General features: G+C 38.0%; 1 protein-coding gene across 1 annotated transcript in view; it reads right to left on the bottom strand.

Moving 5' to 3' along the window:
- Positions 1 to 12,545, bottom strand: part of LOC149138970 (Vacuolar sorting protein 39) — a 286,222-nt gene that overhangs the window by 20,208 nt on the left and 253,469 nt on the right. The gene's annotated exons all lie outside the window — the stretch shown is intronic.

A 12,545-nucleotide genomic window follows, 5' to 3' on the forward strand; every position in this document is an offset into this window, starting at 1 on the left:
CAACTAACCAAGAAGTTATAATTGGTGCCATTCTCTGTTTCCAGATGTTATAATTGGTGCCATTAAAGCGCTGACTGCCTTCCAACATCAGATTGGTTAGCGAGGCCATCTGCACGTTTCCCAAGACACTGAAGACAACAAAGGAGTCTGGCACGACTTTCAATGTAGATGTCGGCTGACTTGAAAAAACAAGGCACGAAAAACGATGCACCCAGAAAATTCTGATGACTACCCAGTGGAGAGATCACAAAACCCACATCAAATCTGTACTCAGAAAAATTTTTCGACAAATGAAAAAATAAAATACCTTGGCCACGAAAAAATTTCTCCATATTGATAGAACGCTGGTCTGTTCCTCGTGCCCACTACACCTGTCTCAATGTGTACAATAGGAATTTGTTGATATTTCCATACTTTGTCTAGTTAATGCACTGCAAAACTAAACTTCAATGGAGGGAATAATTCTCTGGCACGCAGCCATGATCTAGACCCTCAGTCCGATCTCTGTTGAAATGTCACATCCGGTCAGAATTCTTTCAGAACAAATGGGTGAACTGCGGTAAAGCTTGTTTATTCCCGACTGGAACCTGGGCGGATGGAACCCACAATGTTTGGATCGCTTTTTCCATTAACATATTCCGACACATGATAAAGGAGAGAGCAACTGAGCGTCAGCATCCAATACAGCAATAAATTGAGCCACTTTAGGAACGCAGAACAACAACGCCCAATCTATCCCTTGAATCCACGAACAAAAAAAAAAAAATCCACGTGAAAGATAAACGCGGATTTCACAATCGCTCGCTATTAAAAAAAATTCTACACACTTACGCGGGGACTCGCATGGCGATTTGGACGTTTAAACTTGCAGGAGTTGATGACGTCAAAATAAATGTGCTGGAGAGAGAAGTTGCATTGGCCACAGTGACGCACAAAAAGCAGCCAAGAAGCCTAAGGAAATCGCGAAGGAGGCTGCCAATTTGTCGCTGGAAATCGCCATGGAGACTGCTAGGAAATCGCCATGGAGACTGCTAGGAAATCGCCGAGGCCACCAAGAAAGCCGATCAAATCAAGATCGAGGCCTCCAAGTGAGCGGATCAATGGAAAAATACAGCGTCACGGATGAGCACCGAGAATTCGTCAAAGGACTGACTCTCGACACCTTCAAGGACTTTCCACTTTGATAATTCCGTGTCTTCGCAATGTCTGTCACAAGAGGTTGATTTTGTGCAAATATCTCCTCGGCTGATAAATCCAGCGGGGACTGGTTTTCAAATTACGACTTGAGTCCGGATACGACGAAGAAATGGACAGGGTAATGATGAAACCCTAAGCAGAACCCGTCCTCGAATCTTCGTATCAGCAAAAAAAATATTTTCAGACTTCCTCGCACAAAAAAAAATCCACACAGTAAAAATACAGCCAATCGTGGCCAACCTATACATGGAATATTTTGAAAAGAAGGCTTTGGAATCATATCCGTTAAAACCAGCTTGGTGGAAACGTTTCGTCGACGATACCAATATAAAATGGACTCATGGTAAAGCAGAACTTGAAAAGTTTTTAAATAAAATTTACGATGGAGCTTGAAGAAAACATGAGCATTCCTTTTCTATCATCAGGAAGGAGGATGGCTCGCTAGGCCATAAGGTTTTCAGGAAGTCAACCCACACAGAAAGTTACCTCCATGCTGATTCCCACCACCACCCAGCCCAGAAGTTTGGTGTTCTAAACACTCTTGCCATTAGAGCCCTTCGAATTTCCGACTCAGAGCATCTGATCGATGAAAAGAAGCATTTAGTTTCAACTTTTAAGAATATAGGCTACAAAGAGCAAGAAATTAAAAAAGCCATAGAGAAAGCTGAAAGAAGGTTGTCATCTCATGAGCCCAAAGCTCAGGACCAACCTCAGTATGGTAAGGTTTTTCTTCCTTATATCCATGGGGTTACAGACAAAATCGCAAAAATCCTAAGAAAGAAAAACATTATCACTCATTTCTCAGCCCCTGGTACGATCAGGCAAGGTTTGAAGTCTGTAAAAGATGATATTGACAAGCATCAGCTTAAAGGAGTCTATAAAATAGATTGTTCCTGTGGAAAAAGCTACATAGGTGAAACAGGTCGCTCCCTCCAGACAAGGCTCAAGGAACATGGCGCTGATATTAGAAATGGAAGATCTCGTACTTCAGCCTTGGCAGAGCACTCCTCAAAGACTAAACACCATATCTGCCTAGAAAGCGCATCCATTATCGCAAGGGAAGAGCAGCATCAGAGACGAAAGATCAGAGAAGCACTTGAAATTATCAAGCATCCTCAAAATCTAAACAGAGACAATGGTATGGAGATTAGCGGTAGCTGGCTTCCCTTGATCAGGGAAATCAAAAACGCCAAAGACGCCAACACATCCCCAGGTGAAGCATTCAACAGGTAAGTTATCCCTCTCCTTTTCTATTTTATTAGCCTGTACCTTTTATTAATATCAAGGTTAAAAAGTTAGCATAAAATTCTATAATATTTTGATTTCTATATAACTATGAATTGATATATTAATTATTATATTAATTAATTATAAATATTAATTATTTATAATTGTTAATATAATTTAGTTTAATATATTAGTTTTATTTATATAGAAATTGGCATAGGTTTCCCTAATTTAAAAAAAAAAAAAAAATTTAATTAATCTCTTATTATAAGTATTGGCATTTTGTTGCTTTGATATAATAATTTCAATATAACAATTAATTAATATTTTTTGAGAAGAATCTTCGGCGAAAATCACATAGAGATATTTTGTCCATGCGTTTCGAACCAACAGTGTGGACGACCTCTTCCTGACAGGTGATGACCCTCTCATTCATCAATGTAAGAGGGAGCTTGCTGCTGAGTTCGAGATGAAAGACCTAGGACTGATGCACTATTTCCTAGGCCTGGAGGTCTGGCAGAGACCTGGAGAGATTTTCCTTTCTCAAGGAAAGTATATTGTGAAGCTTCTGGAAAGATTTGGGATGGTGGACTGTAAGTCCGTGTCGACACCAATGGAACTCAACTTTAAGAAGTTGAGTGGCAGCGCTGCAGGGCCTATCTTGGCCAATCCTACTGAGTATCGTCAACTCATAGGAGCTTTGATGTTCTTAGTGAACACCCGTCCGGACATATGTTTTGCAGTGAATACTTTGAGTCAACAGATGGTTGAGCCTCATCATTTTCACTGGGTTGGTGCCAAGAATCTTTTGAGATATCTTCGGGGCACGATAAACCATGGGCTGAGATACACTGCCGGGAGTGTGATACTCCGGGGATATACTGATGCCGATTGGGCTGGCAGTGTGGTGGATCGCAAGAGCACATCTGGATGCTGTTTCAATCTTGGTTCTGCTTCGATCTCATGGATGAGCAGGACGCAGAAGTCGGTGGCTTTGAGCACCGCGGAGGCCGAATACATTGCTGCTAGTATGGCCTGTTGTGAAGCAGTTTGGTTGAGGAAGCTCTTTAGTGAGCTGTTCCAACATGTGCTAGATACCACTGTAATACTCTGTGATAATCAGAGTGGGATTCGTATGACTGAGAATCCTGTGTTCCACGACCGATCCAAGCATATTGATATCAGGTACCACTTTATCCGGGATATGGTACAGCGAGGCGCCGTAAGGCTCGATCATATAGGAACTGATGAGCAGGTCACGGATATTCTCACTAAGCCCCTGGGGAAGGTCAAGTTCCTAACCTTCCGTGAGAGTCTTGGTGTCGTGGAAAGACCCTATGATGTGGGTCCTGTTGGACGATGAGCTCTGGGAGCTCTGGGGGGCTTTGGGGATAGCTTCTCGGAGCTATAAGCACTCATAATGCTTCTGCCCCACCCTTGTGATTATTGAGCTGGTTCGCCACTCATTTAATCTATGCCCCGTATGCATCCTACCCATTGAGTTCAGGGCTCATGGGAAGTACCTCTCATTTGGCCAATGAGGTGTGGAAAAGCTAGAGACTATTAGCAAAGACTGATGGACGCATCAGAGATTGCCGTACTCTCTATCTAGGATGGCATGGTCCAACCACTTGATCTGGGATCAAGATTTGTGAGGTCTGGGACCTCTGGACTGATTATGTCAGTCGGGGAATGATGTCTTTGTGACTGACCCACTTCTGTTCTGAAATAAAGAAGCCAGCAAAGCAAGTTTCGGCGGGATGACTCACGATGTTAATTGCACTAATAGATGGAGTTCTCCCTAGTTGAGAGGGAGTGTTAAATTTGGACAACTAGGTCCAAACTCCATGTTCTGATGCTCAGATTAAATGGCTAATATTTTTGTTGGATTCCTCTTTCTAAGAGGTGTAAAATCCATATAAAAATAATCTTAATCCGATGAGCAGAACTTATATTTTGAATTTATTATTCTTAATAAATTATATGTGCAAGGTCAGCCAGTTTTGTAATGTAGGCTCACATGCCCAACAGATGTGTCACACACCCTCATTGATGGATATATATACAGGAAAAGTTGGAGAGAATTTGACACACAACAAAAACTCACATCTTCCTCTCTCATCCTAAAAGTACGAGCTACCTGGAGGACGAATTTCAGCCACACGTGGGAAGGACGAAGAGGATTTTTCTGCTGCTAGGGTTTCTGCTGCTAGGGTTTCGCAGAAGTTTGACCAGCGTTGACTTTGGTCAACGCTTGGTCCAAATAAGCTGAAAACTTGTGGGAGGTTCGATTTTTGAAGGCCTACTACCTGGCACAAAAATCGAGGTCAAAGGGTTGACCGTTTTGCTGCTGCGTTGACTTTTAGCTTGCTGCCCCTGCGTTGACTTTTCAAGACAGCGTTGACTTTTGTAGAACTGACTTGGGTTGACTCATCTTCTGGTTGGAGGGTTGTTGTGACACATGCTGGGCTGGCTGACCAAAGGAGACTTTGCTGGTTGAAGCATCCTGTTGACCGCCGAAACGAACACATACATTTTTCTTGTTTAGGATTTGTCTTCTGTAAGATCTGCTTATATGTTCTATCTGCATTTTGCTTATCTACTTGTATGATTGCTGTGAGAAAAGTGAAATTGCTCTTAGCATAGAACATTGTGCTGACGATGAACCACACTGTTGGTTCGAAACGCATGGACAAAATATCTCTATGTGATTTTCGCCGAAGATTCTTCTCAAAAAATAAAATAAAAATAATTAATATATTAATTATTATATTAACCAATTATAAATATTTATTATTTATAATTGTTAATATAAAGTAGTTTAATATATTAATTTAATTTACATAGAAATTATTATATTAGTCTTATTTTTCTCTTAGGTTAAAAAGTGAGCATAAAATTCTATTATTTATTCATTTCTATATAACTATGAATTGATATATTAATTATTATATTAATTAATTATAAATATCAATTATTTATAATTATTAATATAATTTGGTTTAATATATTAGTTTTATTTATATAGAAATTAGCATAGGTTTCCCATATATTTTTAATTAACCTCTTATTATAAGAATTGGCATTTTAATGCTTTGATATAATAATTTCGATATAACGATTAATTAATATACTAATTATTATATTAACCAATTATAGATATTCATTATTTATAATTGTTAATATAAAGTAGTTTAATATATTGATTTAATTTATATGGAAATTATTATATTTGTCTTATTTTTTCTTTTCCCTAATTTCATCTTTAGGTTTTGTATTAATTTATTAGCCCTTCTATATAAACTTATTAAATTATAAGTAATTTATATAAATAAAAAGTAAAAATTTTAAATTAAAAATTAGAAATTAATAAAAATCAGATTATTATTCCAAGCCGACAGTATGAGGTTCCCTAAAATTTTTTTCCTCATTATTATTTATTCTCAAAAATTGCTCTTCTTCTATCATCATTCTAAATATCCTGATGATGGATCCCATTTGGGATTTGAAACGTTGGTATAAAAATGTTAATACTGTGGATTCTCCGGTTATTGATTCAAAAAAAAAAATTCAAGTTCGAACAACGTCAAACAGCGTGAAAACAGACACTCAAATGAAACAATGGCATCTGCAATGATGCAACAAATTCAAACCCCTAGAGAGCAATTTCGAAATGAAACACAACATTTTTCACACAACGAAAAATTATTTCGAAAAAATATCCTAACTCTGATACCATAATCAATGAATGAATTGAATTAATTTACAATGAGCAATGAAGCTCAATAAATAATACAAATGTATTTACAGAAATAGAAACAACAAGTTTCTACTAAGAAATAGAAACAAGAAGTTTCTTCTAAGAAACTGCTAATAAGATCACAGACGATCTTATCCGAATGAGCATTAAACACTAAAATAGCATTATTCTAATATGCACATGAATATATTTGTTTTTCTTTCAAATTTGAAAATTTATGTATTTTTGATAGATCAATTTTTGGGTCCAATTTTTTTAACAATTCCCAGTTTAGAGGGTTTTCTGGTTCGACCACCAGTTCGGTTCTGATAACATTGGTTGATAGTTGCTACATAACCTATTGTATTCCATAAGTTAATGGTCTATTATTTTATGGCTTAGAAATTTGTATGTTTGTTTGTAATTTCTAGATGGTTGATGCTTGAATGATTTATCATTAATGTATAATGGATGGCACTTCTAGCTTCATAATAATGTAATATTCATATACAAGTAGCATAATGTGCATGTTCTTATATATTATGCAACTAAATTAGCATTTTGCCTATTTTTTTTCCTTTAAAAACGCACACACACACACATAAAACAATCCCAAGATGCTCTACCTCTAAGGCTATTTGGGAAATTGTGATCCTAACGCTCCCACTCTCACTCTCACTCCCAAGCTAGTGTAGACTATCTAGACAAAAGGACAAACAATAAATATGAACATGAGTGAACTAAGGCACCTAGGTTCATGTACCCTAGAGCCTCCTCTTATGTGACAGTCATTTTGGAATTAGGCGTCTTATCAATATTAAGAACAAAACAATCCTTGTACTCAAAGGCTTACTGCTGAGTCCTAAGATTTTTAGAAGGTCCCTAACTATCAAAATCCTTGATTGCTTCTTTGTATAATACACACACATTTACACGCGCACACACATATATAGAGAGAGAGAGAGATGAAAAGACAAAAGCATACAAGTATATACAAGATGAAACATATCTTCTTTCTCAGCATTACTAGTGCTAAAATAAAATCAAGGTAGGCTGAAATATTTGTCTTAGCATCTTGGATTAGAAGATATCCCTTAGCAAGAAGTTGCATACACACCTCCCACCAAACCCAATAAAAAGATTGAAACTAATTGACCTCAATGGCAAAGACATGTTTGTATCTTAACCTCCAAATGACAAATAGTGGACAATGCAATGACTCTTAGGCATGTTCAGAAATCTAGGGGCAGCTAGATTATGTTATTTCTCTTTGATAACTACTTGTGATGTATTTTTGCTTATCTTGATTAGATTCTTTTTCACCTTAATTATTATTGTGTTCTTTTCATCAAACAATTGCCAAACCATAAAGAACAATGAGACAAAAAGGACAAGATATAAGGGATCAACCAAGGCCAAAACCTCTCCACTTGAGAGGAAAACCCACAAGAATTCTTCTCTTCTTATAGAATCTTCAATTGATGAATTTCAAGACCTATGACCCTTGACCAAGACCCTCCAAGACCAAGTCAACCTTCCTTCTTGATTTGCACAGCTTCCAACAACAAACTTTGACCTTCCAACAACTTCTTCTGCAACTTCGACCCTCAGCAACAATTTCTACAACTTTGACCTAGTAGATTCATAGCTTTGACCTTGATGCAGCTTCAAAACTTCATCCTTGCGGCTTCACAACTTCGACTTAGAAGCAACTTCATAGCTTCAACCTAGAAGCAACTTCACATCTTTGACCTTGCAACTTCACAACTTTGACCTAGAAGCAACTTCACAACTTCGACCTTGCAGCTTCAAAATTTCGACCTAGCATCTTCAAAATTTCAACTTGCCCAGAAATTGTAGAAACCCTAACACAAGAGAGAGAGAGAGAGAGGCCCAAAACTTTCGATCTTGCTCTTCTTCTTTTTCGTCCCACTTCCAGCGTCTATCTTGGGAGATCGAACTTGCTTGAGTGCGTCTACAATTGAGGTTGAGTTTCTTCTTATATATAGGCTTTTGAGGGGTATGAATTGTTATCCTTAGGCCAACTTGTCCCCTCATGTAGGCCGACTTGATCTTTGTGCCATGACGAGGTCTTGGCGGGTCTTTTGACTCAAATAAATTTTCTTTACAATATGTAACATGCCCAAAAGGGTCTTTCATACATGACAATGACTCAATTGACTTGTAGACTCAATGACAAACCCTATAAACACTCAATGGGTGCTTAACCTAAAAATAAATTTCCCTTGAGCATGAAACCCATGCCTCAAGAATAACAATAATAAATTTGTTTTTCTCTTTTTATTAAATACATAAAATCATGATTACACGTCATTATGAAGACCGAACCTAGTTACATATTTCAACACTCCCTCTTAATTAGGGAGGTATAAATAATCCATACAAGGTACTTGGACATTCTCAATCTGAAGAATTCTTATAAGAAGAGTCAGACTGGTAAGCATCATATCATCTAGCATTGTCACATAACGAGGCCTTGCCTAATAACTCTATCTCTCCACAAGATCAGAGCATAATGCTGGCGAAAACAATGACTTATAGACATCATCATCATTGTATCTCAAGGTACATACCCCAATCGGGTGTTCACAGAGTATGTTCTTCCAAGACTATTCTTATCTTGGATTCTCAGTCCTCAAAGAATATCGGTCCTCTACGACTACTCTTATCTTGGATGCCCTACCTCATCTTCAAAGAGTATTGAATGCCAGATGCTTACCCAATCCTCCATCCTTTCTTCCCAAAGTGAAAACAAGAATGATGTGTCTATCTCTCCCTCTCAACTAGGGAAAATGTACCCATTCCTATAAAGAAATGTACCCATTCCTACAAAACGAATGTACCCAAGTTCCTCCCATCCCGAAACTTGTCCAAGTTCTCTTTTAACCAGGGACTTGCTTTCAAGCTCCCTCTTAATCAGGGTCTTGTGTTCCAACAACAGTTCTTTGGTGGAGATCATGGCACTATTAGCTGCTAGAAGAGCTCCTCCTTTTGATGTCATGAATTTTATCTTTATCATTATGGTTCCTTCAACTCTTGGGACTTCTTTGTAGGGCATTGACCATCCATCACTTTCATTCACGAACCACATCAGTCATGTCATCCTTTCTTACATCGAAAAGTGATCTACTAGTCCATATCTAGCTTTATTTCATACAACTACCTTTTCCACATCATGTTTCCTTTAGGATCTTCCATCCCTCCACATGAGTACTAGTTGTAGGTGACATTCACAACTCTCCTTCGGTATCCCTATATTAGCCCATCTAGATATTGTTCAAAAATAAAAACTGCACATCAAATCAAAATTACCTTTTGTGATGGTCCTTCATCACGACATCAAATTGTAACAACATCAACATCTTGCATACATATTAACCATAGTTTTAAAAAACGACTGTTTCGAAACGGAAACGACCGAGTTGGTCCGTTCCATTGCCCTTCGGAGTGACTCGGTACAAAAACGGCTCGGTTGGCCGAGTCAGCCATGACTCGGCCGAGTCATGGCTGACTCAGCCAACTCGGCCGTTTCCCGTACTGACTCGGCCGAGTCACAAACTGTGGCCCGTAATCCACTAAAACAACGATTTAACATTATTTTATTGAAATTTTAAGGGGTTTGCTGATTGGTTTGGACTTCAAGGTGTTTTATGAATTAGCTAAATGTTATTTGGGGTCCATTTCCCCCTCCCAAACCTTATTTAACACACTCAAATGCTCTCTACTATTGATATGCTATTCAAATTTCATGGTAAAAGTGACATTCTCCTTAATCTTCATTTTCATCCTTTTACTTAAATTTTTAACATTACCATGAAATGACTCAGGATGTTTGAGAGTGGTTTTGGCCTCATTGGATTTCATATGGAGAAAGTAGAATTTTAGATTTCATTCAAAATCCAGCAAACTTATTAGTTTTTCAGGATTGGAGGATTGCAATGTTTCCATTGAATTTTGTCATGTATTAGGGTATGGAACTCGTATTTAATCAAGAGCACCAATCCCTCTATGTACCTTGATGTTAGTGACATTGGTTGTCGAACTCCTCTGGGATTCGCTCCCAAACCAGGAGCTTCTAAAAATGTCGCTCCCGCTCCCGTTTTCGCTCCTGCTCCCAAGTAACACAAAGAAGAGAAACCGTTTGGATCAAAAACGGTTAAATGATCTAGTTTATGTCCAATACAACCTCCGGCTCAGACGAAACCATTTGCTAAACAAAAGACCTGATTCAGATCCCATTGTGTTGGAAGACATTGATCCAACATCAGATTGGGTAGTGGAGAGTCGTCCAACAGAGTTTGATCTTGATGAGGATCTTGATTTAGATTTAGATATCGAGACATCAGTTGAACTTGAACACGTTGTTCAGTTGAATGTAGATCCCAATCCACCAACCTCAGTCTCACAGCCAGCAAGGGCTCTAGCTGTAGGTGCTTCCTCTGCTCAGCCACGACAGAAGTACAGCCACATATCTACTCTATCTCAGCTTGCATCTGCTGCAGTTGCACAGCCTGCTAGTGGTACCACTTCTACAGCTGCAGTTGGAGATGATGATGATGATGAGGAGCCATGGGGCCCCCTGTCTAACTCTGATGATGATCCAGAGATTGATCGACATGATCTTGGCTCCTCTGGCAGTAGCTACTAGCCAGTAGCTGTAGTACTAGTACTGGAGTTTGGTCACAGTTTACTTTTGTTGTAGAGGCCATTTCTAGCCTCCTTGGTTATGTGTTTTTTGTTTTGAGTCTTTGATCATGTATGACAGTTGACTATGTATTGCCATTGGGTACCATTTTGATATAATGGATTGGTTCATGAGCCTACTTTGATCATATGTTGTCTTCCATCTATATTATAATGCTGTGTGTTTGGAAACATGAATGAAAATCTTTAAAATTATGTTTAAAATTTTTAAAATTATGTTTTTTTATAAAAAAAAAAAAAAATTAACGTATTTTTTACAACAACTGAGTCATTGAAATCAAGTCGGCCGAGTCATTACCATTTCGGAGTCGGAGTAGGAGTCGATCCTCGGCCGAGTCAGAGTCGGAGTCGGAGTTTTAAAACTATGATATTAACACATCTCTAAGATATTCAATGTCAAAGGTCTTTGTTTACAGACCTTATTAGGGTCTTCATGCCTCTCTATGGAGATGTCATGGCCAATTCTTCTAGTTATTGGATGTTGATTTCTTTTTCTATGTGACCACAATTTCATCTTTCACGATCTCCTTTCTTTCTTCACATATTTCTCCCAAGGAACTTCCATCCATAGTTCCTTCATTTTTGTCAACCACCTCACATTCCATATGAGGACATATTATATTGATTTCATCTTTTCAATATGTGAGCCATGCATTTATGCATTTTTCCAAAGGAGGAGATCCTTTTTCTTTGATCATGCTCATGAGATAGAGCATTTACCCATGCAACCATATGATGACATGACTCAATTAAATACATGCATACATACCTCTTTCCTTCTTTTGGTCGTCTAGGTTCCCTTCAATAACTTCCTTTGATTGAGAGTACTTCAACCATCTTGTCATGTTGTATTACCTTGTCATCATACAATCATCCTCCAAAACAATGAATCCCCTACAAGGTGGAATTCTCACGAGACACACTTGCTTCCTTCAAGAGAGGTGAATGAAGATTCCAACAGACAATCTAGATTATCCTCATCTAGTAGAAGATCCTTTCTCATGATGATGTATGATGAATTCCTTCTATCATGCTAGATGAGTTTCTTTCAACCATATGCACTACACATGCTTGCAATGAGGTTACCAAAAGCTACTTCCTTTATATGATGATTGCTACATTCATGTAGGCTTCTACTTCAACTATTCTTTCAAGCTTTTCTAATGATATCATCAGCTCTTGTTTCAACGATATGCTACTATGATGCCATCTCCTAAAATGATGCATCCTATCATGCTTCCAATGTTTCCTACCATGACAACTATACTTTACAAAAAACTGAAAACTAGGTGGAAGAGATTATCTCAATCATAGTAGAGATCTTTTACTTCCTCTTTCTTTGACTTCTTTTCAACTTCTTCCACATTTTCAGTGATAAGGGCCTCTTCACTTACTCTTTTGTTATTGTCCTTCTTGAGTTTAGGGAAATATCCCTTGAAGCGCCCATATTCATGACAACCATAGCATTGAATCTTTGACATATTCTTTTGTTCTTTTTCCGAGGACCAAATTTTCCTTTCTTCCTAGCCATGGAAGCAAATGTTTGAACTTGCTCATTTGATCCTACATCACTTTTTGCATTTAATCGAGTTTCTTCGATCTTACATAATGACCATAGTTCATTAAAAGGGGTAGTTTCCTTCTTTCCATAGATGCT

This window comes from Pinus tabuliformis, chromosome X (genome assembly GCF_031772625.1).
Source record: "Pinus tabuliformis cultivar Carrire ecotype Pingquan chromosome X, CPIR1, whole genome shotgun sequence".
Taxonomy (NCBI): Eukaryota; Viridiplantae; Streptophyta; class Pinopsida; order Pinales; family Pinaceae; genus Pinus; species Pinus tabuliformis.